Here is a 12,582-nt window from a genome sequence, read left to right on the forward strand (position 1 = left end):
GTTCATTCCTGGAGGATGAGTGGGTATGAAAGGAGCTGGGAGGATCTGGGGAGGCAGGAAGGGCAGAGAGGGAACATTCTCGTTTCAGTAGGCCTTCATCTACATCTGGACTCCGGCTGTTCAAACTGTGGTTCGTGGACCAGCAGTGTCAGCATCACTTGGCAGCTTGTTCAAGATACAGAGTCTCGGGCCCTACCCCTCACCTACTGACTGAGCACCTGCATTTTAATAAACTCCCCAGGAGATAAGTATATTAAAAATTTGATTTAGACTATCTCTGATGTGACTACCTTCCATACAATGACTACTTTTTTTTGTTTTGTTTTAAATGACTACATCTTTGAGGTTAAAGACCTTCCTCCACTCTCCTTGGCCACTTCTCTAGCTTAGTTCTTTTTCTCCAGTTAATTTTTAAGCACTTTTCTGAAATGGCTTTTGTACTGAAGTTTTTGAGAACAGTTCCTATTGGTGATATATTATATTGAGGGAGTGTTAATTTGACATGTTGTCATATTGAATATGACAGCAAAATCTTACTTAACTGGAGAGCAAAGCCGTTATGAAATTCTCAGGGCATTTGCTTTCTACTGTGCTCTGCCGGGTGGGGAGCTGAGTAGTTGAAGCATTCTGTACAGAGTGATTTAGACCTGGCTAAACTGAAGTGTTTGCTCTGTACCCAGAACATTCGTAATTCCCAGTATCCCCAAGAGCCAAGGGTTCCCTTTTGTCTACATCCTCCCAACACTTATTATCTTGTCTTTTTGATGAGTCATCCTCAAGAGTGTGGGGTGATATCTCATTGTGGTTTTGATTTGCATTTCTCCTATGATTAGTGATGTTGAGCATCTTTTAATGTACCTTTTGACTATTTATATGTCTTCTCTGGAGAAATGTCTAGGTCCTTGGCTCGTTTTTTAATCTTTTTGTTTGTTTTTTGGTTTATTTTGTTTTTTTGTTTTGTTTTGCTTTGTTTTTGCTTTTGAGTTGTATAAATTCCTTATATATTTTGGAGAGTAACCCTTTATCAGATATATATGGTTTGCAAATATTTTTTCCCATTCTATAGATTGTCTTTTCATTTTCTTGGTTGTTTCTTTTGTTGTGCAGAATCTTATTAGTTCAATGTAGTCCCACTTGTTTATTTTTGCTTTTGTTGCTTGTGCTTTTAGTGTCCTAGGCAAAAAAATGTTGCCCAGATCACTCACTGTCAAGGAGCTTTTTCCTAATTTAGTTTTCTAGGAGTTTTATAGTTTTCAGGTCTTATGTTTAAGTGTTTAATCCATTTCGAGTCCAGTTTTGTGGGTGGTGTAAAATTAAGAGACTCAAGAAACATAACCAAATGTGATCTATATGAATTTTGCTCAGATTCTGATGGGAACAAACTAACTGCAAAAAAAAAGTCATTTTGGGGAGCATTTGGGGAAATTTAAGTATGATTGGGTTTCAGATGATAAGAGATTACTGTAATTTTGTTAAGTGTGATAATGGATTGTGATTATGTTGAAAAGGTGTCTTTATCAGTTAAAGATGCATTCAAAGTTTTTGAAGTATTCACAGGGTAACTGATAGATGCCTGGGCTTTACTTTAAAATACGAGCAAACAAAGGGAGTGTAGGGGGATTAGATGAAACAAGACTGGCCATGAGTATATAACTGTTGAAAATAAAAGGTCGATCATAGGGGTTTATTATATTTTTCTCTCTTCCTTAATGAATGTTTGAAATTTCCATAATAAAAAAAAATTTTTAAAGAGTCTTAGACTCTTAAGAGTCAAGAAGTAATTTCCTCTAGAAATATAACATGTCATCAATATGTACTTTTCTGAGAAAAGGACCCAGTACCATTGGTTCTTCTTTTCCTAGATAACATTTATTTTTATTTTTGTGGACTCTGATGGGTTCTGGGTTTTCCTGCTAAAGACAGAGGGAAGCCTTAAAAAAACAAACAAACAAAAAAACAGGTGTTGACAACAGAAACACAGAGTGGAATTAGGAATATGTTCAAAATATGAGATAAGTATATATTTATCCATGTAGAAGCCTATTCATAACTATTTTCAAGAATTTTTTTCTCCTAAGGACTTATTTTCCATGACAAATTCCTATAAATCCGCAATGTCTCTTTCAGGCTTTGTTGAGAGTCAGAGTATTGCCATGGGAAGGAGCTTAGAATAGGACAAACCTGTATTCAGATCCCAGCTCTGTCGCCTTCGAGCTGTAATGATGGGGAGCAAATTTACTTAACCTTCCTGAACCTCGGTTTCTTCAGCTGTGAAATGAGACTAATTCTAGCACCTAAGTCATAGAGTTGTGGTTTAATTGACAACATTTCAGGTGTGGTGAGGTTTATTTATTTATTTATTTTTTTTAAATTTTTTTTTCAACGTTTATTTATTTTTGGGACAGAGAGAGACAGAGCATGAACGGGGGAGGGGCAGAGAGAGAGGGAGACACAGAATCGGAAACAGGCTCCAGGCTCTGAGCCATCAGCCCAGAGCCCGACGCGGGGCTCGAACTCACGGACCGCGAGATCGTGACCTGGCTGAAGTCGGACGCTTAACCGACTGCGCCACCCAGGCGCCCCAATGTGTGGTGAGGTTTAAATTATATTCTTGGAACACTGTGAGCGTCCACGGATTCCGTGTGTGTGTGTGTGTGTGTGTGTGTGTGTGTGTGTGTGTGTGTGTTTGTGTGTTACAAAAACCTCCAGAACATGGCCACATGGGCACAAATGCCTGTTGTCTGCCCTGAAAACCCTGTCTCACTTGTGGCCCATAGCTTCTGTCAGTATGAGGAACTCACTTCTCTGAGGTTGATGTGTGCAACAATCCTCTATTTCTGGAGTTGACTACTCAGAAGTGCACTTCCAAGTACTTACTGTACTTCCTAACCTTGGTTTGCAAGCATAACTCATTCCAGAAACATGCTTGTGATCCACAGCACTTGTATACCAAAGTAAATTTCAAGAACCGTTGGCTCAGTTGTGATCATGTGACGTTCGGCGTCATGTACTACTCATGTTGCAAGACGTCGCCCGTTTATCAGGTTAAAATTTATTGGAAGTGTTTGCTCGTCTTTCGGAACACTCGCAGAACAAGTGACTCACAATCCAAGGTTTTACTGTACTTGACTCATTTCCCCCTTGGACTTGACTTGTCTTCTTCTACCTGGGGAGGAGAGTGAGATGTGAAAACCAAGCATAGGCATTATTTGATTGCTTGAGGAAGACCCTGCTTAGGTATCACGGGTGAGCTACACAGGTGAGTGGGTCCCCGCCTGTGCTCTCAAGAAGGCCTAGGACCCATCTCCATGTCTTAGGGGAAGAAGGAAGATGAGATGGTACGCAAGGCAAGTTTAGAGTCAGGATTTTTCGCTGGAATGTTGGCTTCTTTGTGTATCTTTGGCAAGCCGTCTCTCATTAATCTCTTTGAATCTCGGTTTTCTCACTATTGAAAGGAGGTCTCTGCTTCCCCAGTTGTATGGATCAAAGGAGACCGGGGCATTGCTTTTGAACTATGAAGGGCCGTACAAGTATTCATTGGTGTTTTCTAGAGAGAGTGTGTCATACTTCTGTTGGTATCCCAAGAGGCATCCAAAGAAATTAGGAGCAGACCCCGAATGGCCTCTAGACTCTCCTGGGACATTAGCCGGGTCTTGGGAGGGTCTGACGCAGTCTACCCCCTTTGTCTTATTCTTGGCCTCCCAATGCTGCTCTTGGGCTTGGACAAGGAAGCTGCCTGAGGTGCGGTCCTTGCCATATATTGCAGTGCCCCTCAAAGGAGACAAGAAAGCCCTTCTCAGTGAGGAGAGGGTGTGAGGGGGTCACAATTCCTGGTGTCACTCTGCACCTTCATAGAAGTCCTTATGGGACTCCCCAAGGCAGGCCAGCCAGTGTACTAGGTGTTGGAAATGCAAGAGGAACAAACAGACATGGTGTTTTTAAGTTTGGTGAGAAGTTGGCAGGGCCTTCTGTGTGCCTGGTCTAGCACTGTCCAGTCCAGTAAACTTCCTCTAAATGATGGAAATGTTTGCCTGTCCTGTGTGATTCAGCAGCCACTAGCCACATGTGTGTGTAGGGGTCATGAAATGTGGCTTGTGTGCCTGAGGGACTGGATGTTAAATTTCATTTCATTTCATTTTAATGAATTTAAATTTAAATAGCTACAGGTGGCTAGTGGCTGCCATATTGGACGATATTGGACAGTGCTGGAAACATTCTGAGAAGGTTCAAAGGGCACCCCCCCCCCCCCCCCCCCCGCCCCGAGCAGGCCAAAGGTGCGACTTCTCTTCTTTGAAGGGAGCTGTGACACTCAGAAACCTGGTCCTGGCTCCACCTCCCATTCTGTGTGGATTTACCACAGCACTTGGCCTCTTCTCTGCTTACATTCCTGGTCTGTAAGATGGGACAGAGGGAGGACTGGGTTAGGTTTTTTCCAGTGTTAAATTTTGACTCTGTTATGATTTGCTTTTTATTTTTCTAGTATACTATTATCCTGTGGCCACTGTAACAAAATGCCACAGACATAGTGGCTTAAAACAACAGAAATTTATTCTCTCACTTTGGAAGGCCAGAATTCCAAAATTGGTTTCATTGAGCTGAAATCATGGTGTTGGCAGGACTGTGTTCCCACCTGAAGCTCTTGGGGAAAACCCATCCCTTGCCTCTATAAGCTTCTGGTGGCTGCTGGCATTCTTTGGCTGGTGGCTCCGTCACTCCAATCTCTGCCGCAGTGGCCACATGGCTTTCTCCTCTTCTGTTTGATTTCCCTCTGCCTCCTCCTTAGAAGGACTCTTGTGATGGCATTTAGGGCCCACCAGATAATCCAGGATAATCTTCCCATCTTGAGATCCTTAATCATCCACAAAGACCCCTTTTCCAAATAATGTAACATTTATAGGTCTCAGGTATTGGGACCTGATCTCTTTGGGGGCCATTATTCAGCCTACTCCACATAGTAATAGTTAACGATAGTGGGTTTGCTTTAAATCTGTGTAGTTGGATGTGTGAGAGTTGCTGCCTGCCCACATACTCTCCCAGGGAGAATTTTCTCAGCTTTCTGTATAGGGACTTGAGTTTGATTAAAGAAATATATATAGCCTTCCCTGCTGCTACCTTGATCTGTTTATGCCACAGCGTCTTCATGAAAAGATCAGTCAACGTATGAATATGCCCCAACTCAGGCACCACCACTATTGAGACATCCCCCACATCATAGCCAGTCCCTAAAACGTGTGGAAGGGGACTCTGACTGGGATTTGAGTCAGGAAGATCTAAACTATTGCATGCGAATGAGAGGAGAGAGCATATTTGTTGGATCAGCTGGGTAAGTGATGTTTCTCTAGTAGCATACTCATAAATTTGAAAATATAAAGGATTGGCCCTGACACAGCCCAAGAACAGCTTGTTACTCTGATTTGGAATGTCATGTTTGAGTGTTACTTAATCAGATCTGAGAGCCGCGGTTGGGGAAGTAGGCTTTGTAAATATTGCTCTGAAGCTTTCACATTTCAACAGAAAACAGATGCCAAATGTTTTCATTATTATCAGTGTTCAAAGTTATTGGAATAAAGCACAAATCCACTCCTTCGTACAGCAAAATGCCAGCAATGGGACCCAGTGGAGAGAAGGTGGAGGATGGGGGAAGAAAAATGTAAAGGTTGAATGAGGAATAAGTTGGCTCGAAGACCTTCTTTTTGTTTTTCTTTTTTCCAAAAGAGGCCCAATAGTGAAATATTTATCACCAGAGGGATATAGAAACACAATTATAATTTAATGTGAATCGCAGCACTGTTGGTCAACCAGGGAACAAAAGGACTTGGAGGCAGAATAAAATTACTTCATCTACGTCTTTTAAGAACAGGATGTTCTGTTGGTCTGCTCATGTCCTTGGGTTAAATGGCTGAGTGTCTATTTTGTTCTGCAAGGCAGTCAGTGGCTTTATTACTGGCTATTTGGGGTTGCTTTTCAAAGAATTAGTAATGATAATGTGTGTTTTAAGTGCCAGGCACTGTGCTTCCTGCTTTACTGACACTGTATCACTTAACCCTCATGTTACCCTATAGGGTAGGTATCGTCGTTCCCATTCTATGGATGAGGGGACTGAGGCTTGGGGAAGTTCGGCAACTTACCCAGCTACTGGGCGTCACAACTGAGGATGGAACCCTTGCCTTCTGATCTAGAGCCCAGTGCTTAGTCAGGCTCTCTCCTTTCAGTAGGACGGGCTTGCGAACTGCCTTCACTTGCTCCTGAAGGCCCAGGAGCAACTGCTTTGGCAAATTTTGCTTTGCGATGTTCATTCATGGTCACTGTCATATGGTGGTGGGGTTGGGGGGAAATTGTTGTGTATAAGGTTTTGGCTGCTTTGTAATGTCAGAACACTTACGCTTTTTTTTTTTTTTTCCTATGACTGTATCTCTTTAACGCCCTCATATTTCTAAATGGGAGAAGTGACAGGATTCCAGGTGATAGCTTTCCAGGCACAGAGAACACAATCTTCCCCACATCTGAAGATTATTTCACGCACTTCCTGGCAGAGAGGATATTTCCCCTTTAGATTCCTAGTCTGTTTCTGACTGATGAGTTAGCACTCTGGTTTCCAGTGTGTGCTTGGAGCAGGCACTTGGGTTCTGTGAGCTGGTGCTACAGCATACTGGAGTCCCGAATTCTTTCGCTCGGCAAGCATTTATGGAGCCCCCACTGTGTGCCAGACTCCCCTGGGGACACGCTTGTGAACATGATAGGCCTTGCCCTCAGCCTCCCAGAGCCCACGGCGATTTCAATGGGGGGCAGTATTGGCATTTTAGGCTAGACAGTTCCTCACCGTGCGGGTCTGACCTGTTCATTGTGGGCATTGTTGGCCGTGACCACTAACTGAATTCCCAAGCAGGGAGACGGCTAAAAATGCCACCACGCATTTTCATGTGCCTCCAGAGGGCGCTGCTGCCCCTGGTTGAGAACCACTGCAGGGAAGCTGGATTTGGAACAAAAAGTTTGGATGCGGTCCCCACTGTCTTGGGTGTGGTGCACGCTTGCCTTTTTCTAGGAATTTGGCCCATACTAAATTAGGACAGTAGAAGGAGGTATTTGAAAAAGCACAGAGAAAACCAAGTGCATTTATGAGCTCAGCAATTGATGTGTTCATATGCTCCCCACCAAGGTGGGACCAGGAAGGCTGCTTTTCTTCCCTTTTCTTTATCCCTTCTTTCCTGCTCACCCACCCATTTTTCAACCCCCATCGCCATCAAGGGGTGAACGAGATGGACCTGAACAACTGAACCCGAGCCAGAGGCTGAGGAAGATGCCGGCCAGGTGTCTAGTGTGGGGTTAGGTACCCAGAGCACCGGGGGGTATGGAGAGAAGGGAGGCAGAGTCCTGACTGACAGGCAACTTGAGGCCAAAGGTAGAGACATCTTTTCTCCACACTCTGGATCCCATGTGTGTGCCGATTCAGTTAATAGCAAGATTTTCCCAGTAACCGGACCATGCCTACCTTCCCTTCTTACTGTTAACAGCATAATGAAGGATTTATGCCGAGAAGAATGAGGCTGGGAACCTGCCCTAAAAACACTGAGCATCGGCCCCATATCTTTGTCATGAAGTCTACCAAGTGCTAAGCATTGTCGGGGGTCTGCGAGTGAATGAGGTAACCACAGTGGTTGTCCGAGTGGAATTTGGAGACTAGTGAGAATAACAGACCATTTAAAGAAGATTTACAAGACTAACAGATTTTAAAGTTGGGTCCGGCATGTGTTGGCAAGGGTGTGGAGGGGCAGAATCCTCATATGCAGCCGGTGGGATATAATTTGGTACAGCTTCTATTGAGAACAGCCAAAGTTAAAGATACACGTACCTGATAACTCGATGATGTTCCTTCTGTCACGTGCTCCAAAGAAACCCTCCTAGGACTGCACAGAGGCATGTGCTGAGAATGTTCACGGCAGCTTTCTTTGTAGTAAAGAAAAAAGTGTCAACCTAAATGTTCACGGACAGGAGGATTAATGAATCCATTCATTGGAATGCATCCATGAAAATGTGTGAACTAGAACTTCATATATTCCATGTGGACCTGTCTCACAAATCGGTGTTGGGACAATAAAAGCAAGTTGCAGAATAGTACATACACATCCCATTTATATTAAGTTTAAAGACACACAAGAGAATGAAAATGGCTTCAGCATACAGACATACAGTAAGAATAGATGAATAGTAAGAATGAAATACGTGGCACTGATAAGCCCCAAGTTTAAAATAGCAGGTAACTAAGGAGGATGAAGGGATGTAATTGTGCAGGGGAATGCAGATGTCCTCAACCATGGATGTATTTTATATTTTAAGGTGGATGGGATGGTTGGCACATTGGGATTGTTGCACTGTTGTTTATATACAATATCTGCCCATCAGCTCATTCAATCCTTGCCCTTCCTGACAGACCTCCATTTTGTTTAAGTAACCACTCTCCATTTGAATGCATTCTGGGGAGGCCGTGGGGAAACCAAACCTACCTCAACAAGTTCAGGGTGTAGGGCCTCATTAGTTTGGGGATGACGCATCATTCTTATCAGCAATTGGTTCAAAAGAGGGCATGTGTTTTGCTGAAGTCTTCTGGGAAGTACCTTCTCTAAGGAGAGAGCTACAGAAAGCGTCTCTCTCTGTCTTTGTCTCTCATTCTCTGACTCTCTTCCTGGACCTAAGAGAGGAAGCATGTCGCCCTGCTTACCTGTGACAGCCTTCCTCCAGCAGTGAGAGGAACAGCTTTAAAAAGTCACCAATGCGGTAAATGGCAGGGTGGAGAGATGATTACATCTGCCGACTTTACCAGCCGGGCACTGAAGTCCATCCCAGGTTTGCTGGTCCACAATGTGACCAGTAAGTGTTCTTGAGGTTAAGCCACTTTGGTTTGGGTTTTCCATCGTCTTGTGGCTGAAAGTATTCTAACTGCACCACCTGGGTTGCTGCAGAAGCATGCAGCAATCACTTCCTAATCAGGAAAATTAACTGTTTCTTAATTTCTCAGTTTTAAGTTTTTTCTCCTATTTTGACTTAAATGTTTGTAGCCTTCTCTGATGGTTGGCCATCAGCACTGGCAAGAAGTAGCCACTGAAGAAATCCACAAACAAGAAGGAAACCAACTATTAATGGAAAAGTTCTTGCACAGTCCAGGGTGGTTAATGTGTCAAATTGCCTTTTAATGTGAACATGTGTATTAGTTTCCTGTGTCCACTGTAGCATATTACTACAAACTAGGGGTCTTAAAACAACAAAAATTTATTCTCCCACAGTTCTGGAGCCCAGAGATCTGAAATCAAGGTGTGGGTGGGGCCGTGCTCCCCCTGAAGGCTCTAGAGGGGATTCTTTTCCTTGACCCTTCCAGCTTCTCATGGCCATTGGTATTGCTTCAATCTCAACCTCCGTCTTCCGGTGGTCTCCTCCTGGGGTTTCTGTGTCTCTCCTCTTTAGCATCCTATATGGACACTTGTCACTGGATTTAGGACCACCTGGATACCCAGGGTGATCTCATCTCAAAATCTTTAATTTCACCTGCAAAGACCAGTTTCCCAAATAAAGTCACACTCAGAGGTTTTGGGGGTTAGAATATATATATATATATATATATATATATATATATATATATATATTTTTTTTTTTTTTTCCCATTCAACCCACTACAACGTAGTCACTCTTTGTTGTGATTCTGTAGTGCAAAGAGATAACGTGGTTCTGTTTTCAACCTAAAAAGTCATTCCCGATTCATAAAAATAGGAATAAATAGATCAGTATTCACTGATTCTCTATAGGAAGCATTCAGTTTTCTCTTACCCAAGTTGGATAACTGCTTAGTTAACAATTGAGAGGTTTTTGTTTTGTTTTGTTTTGTTTTTGTTTTTGTTTTTGTTTTTGTTTTTAAGATTTTAACACAGGAGGGGTGCCTACCTGGCTCGGTTGGTGGAGCATGCAACTCTTGATCTTGGGGTTGTGAGTTTGATCCCCAGGTTCAGTGTAAAGATTACTTAAAAATAAAAAAAAAATCTTCATGTGCCTTGGTGGCTCAGTCGGCTGAGCGTTCCTCTTGATTTCAGCTCAGGTCATCACCCCAGGATCGTGGTATCGAGCCCCACATCGGGCTCCACACTCATTGTGGAGCCTGCTTAAGATTTTGTCTCTCTCCCTTTGCCCCTTCCCCTACTTGAACGTGCACGCACACTCTCTCTCTCAAAAAATCAATTAAAATTAAACAGTAAAAAAAGATTTTAACAGAGGAAATGAAATTGTGTGATGTAAATATTGGAAAACATTTTCTTGACCACGTAAGTTCCTGGATCCTTGAGAGAGAGGTGTTCAGCCTCAGATATGTCCCGGGACAAATGTGGACAAAGAGGCCAAGCACCAAATAAGGGTTTGCCAGAAAAGGAAAGTATGAATGAAATTAGCAGAGAACAGATCGGTGTGAGAAGGGAAAAACCAGTCACGTTATGAGGCCATTTTATCTCCTCTGAGAGATGGTGGATAGATCCCAGAAAAACAGCTGTGGATGCTGGAAAGGAAAGAAAAGACACTGGACTTGGAATCAGACCGATTCATGTTCTGATGTGTTTCTATATGTTCCCTGAATCTGTTTTATCTCCCCTAAACTTTAGGAAAATTGCACTTCCTGACGCAAGTTTATTTCATATAAAATGGCAATGGCAATGGTAATGCATACCTCAGGTTTATATGGATAAACTGAGTGAACCTTGTCCATGAGAGGGCCCCATTCATGTCTGTTGAATGAGACTCTGAACTAGAAATTTCTTTGGTGAGTGGCTCATTGGGAAAACTTACGGTTCGTGTGTGTTTTTACAATTCTTCAGGTTCATCAATTTCTGTAAAGTTTCAGTTAGAACTAGAAAGGCCAAGATAAACACACTATACTTCAGTTTGTAGCCACCATGGAGTAGCTCTAGGGATTAGCCCTCTCACCACAAACAACTAGACGTGATGAACTCTGTGGGGCAACTTTGCCAGCAAGACTGATCACTGAGAGGTGGGAATCTTGAATTGAGTCCTGTAATCATTCAGCTTCCTGCTTAGGGACAGTATTCTTACTGTGGCATAAAGAACTGGAATTTGGGCAGAACACAATGGTCCCACTGACTGAAGGAGGCATAGATCAGAGTTTGGGGCAACTGAAGAGACTAGAATCCATGGGACAGGAGGGGGCTCCATTTCTCAACCTTGGTTTGATTGCCATTTTCGACAAGAGAGTTCTTTGTTGTGGGGGGACTGTCCTGTGCATTGTAGGATATTTGGCATCCTGACCTCCACCTACCAGACCCAGTAGTGCCGCACCACGAACTTGTGACGGGGAAAAATGTCTCCAGATGTTGTTAAGTGTCCCCTCTGGGCAGAATCACCCCAGTTGAGAACCACTGCCCTAAGGTAAAACCTCATTTTTGCCTCCCCTATGGCAACCCCCAAAACAAAGTCATGATAAGATTTGCAGTAGAAGCAGAGTTTGCCACACTCTTGGTTAAGTCCTACCAAGCTGGAGGAGCTTGGGAAACACCGCTTTCCACAGATCTGCACTAAGAAATCATAAAACTGAACCTGCGCTCGTTCAAGATGACTCACTGGTAGTTGAGCTGCGGAAGCAATACCTCTGAGGAGAAGATGACAAAATCTAGATATGCAGACAGTCATACATACCCTATTACATATTTATCACAATGCCCAGTGTTCAATCAAGAGACACTAGAGATACAAGCAAACAGAAAAACATGATGTTTAGTCAAGAAAAACCAATAAAAACTAAACCCAAGGTGGCCCAGATATTGGACCTAGAAGAATGAAATCTTTAGTCTATGGCTATACCACCCTGAACGCGCCCAGTATCGTCTGATCTCGGAAGCTAAGCAGCGTCAGGCCTGGATAGTACTTGGATGGGAGAAACATGAAAGCTTTAAGGCAGCTGTTATAAATGCATTCAGAGAATTAAAGGAGTAAAGAAGTAATCTCTGCAAAGAAATGAAGACCACAGAAAAGAACAAATGGAGGTTCTATAAATGAAAGTAAAAACTGAAATGAATAGGGGTGTCTGGATGGCTCGGTCGGTTGAGTGTCTGACTCTTGATTTTAGCTCAGGTCATGATCTCCCAGTTTGTGAGTTCAAGCCCTGCATCAGGCTCTGCACTGACAGAGTGGAGCCTGCTTGGGATTCTCTCTCTTTTTCTCTCTCTCTGCCCCTCCCTTGCTCTCTCTCCAAAAAAAAAACAACAAAAAAACCCCAAAAAAACCCCCAAAAAACCAAACAAACAAAAAAAAAAAACAACTTAAAAAAAGCCCTGAAATAAATAATAGCCGACTTTAGTAGCAGATTTGAGATAGCAGAAGACAAGACCCGGGAACTTGAAGGCAGATGAGTAATAATGACCTAGTCTGAAGAACAAAGAGTGAAAAGATTTTAAAAAGTGAACTGAGCCTCAGGGAATTGGGGGACAATATCAAATCATCTTTTCCATGTGTAATTAGAGTCCCAGAACCAGAAAGAGGCTGAGAGAACTCACCTGCAGCAGACCTGAACTGCAAGAAATGCTAAGGGGTGTCATT

The sequence above is a fragment of the Puma concolor genome, chromosome E2 (genome assembly GCF_028749965.1).
Source record: "Puma concolor isolate L17-30 chromosome E2, mPumCon1.1.hap2, whole genome shotgun sequence".
Classification (NCBI taxonomy): Eukaryota; Metazoa; Chordata; class Mammalia; order Carnivora; family Felidae; genus Puma; species Puma concolor.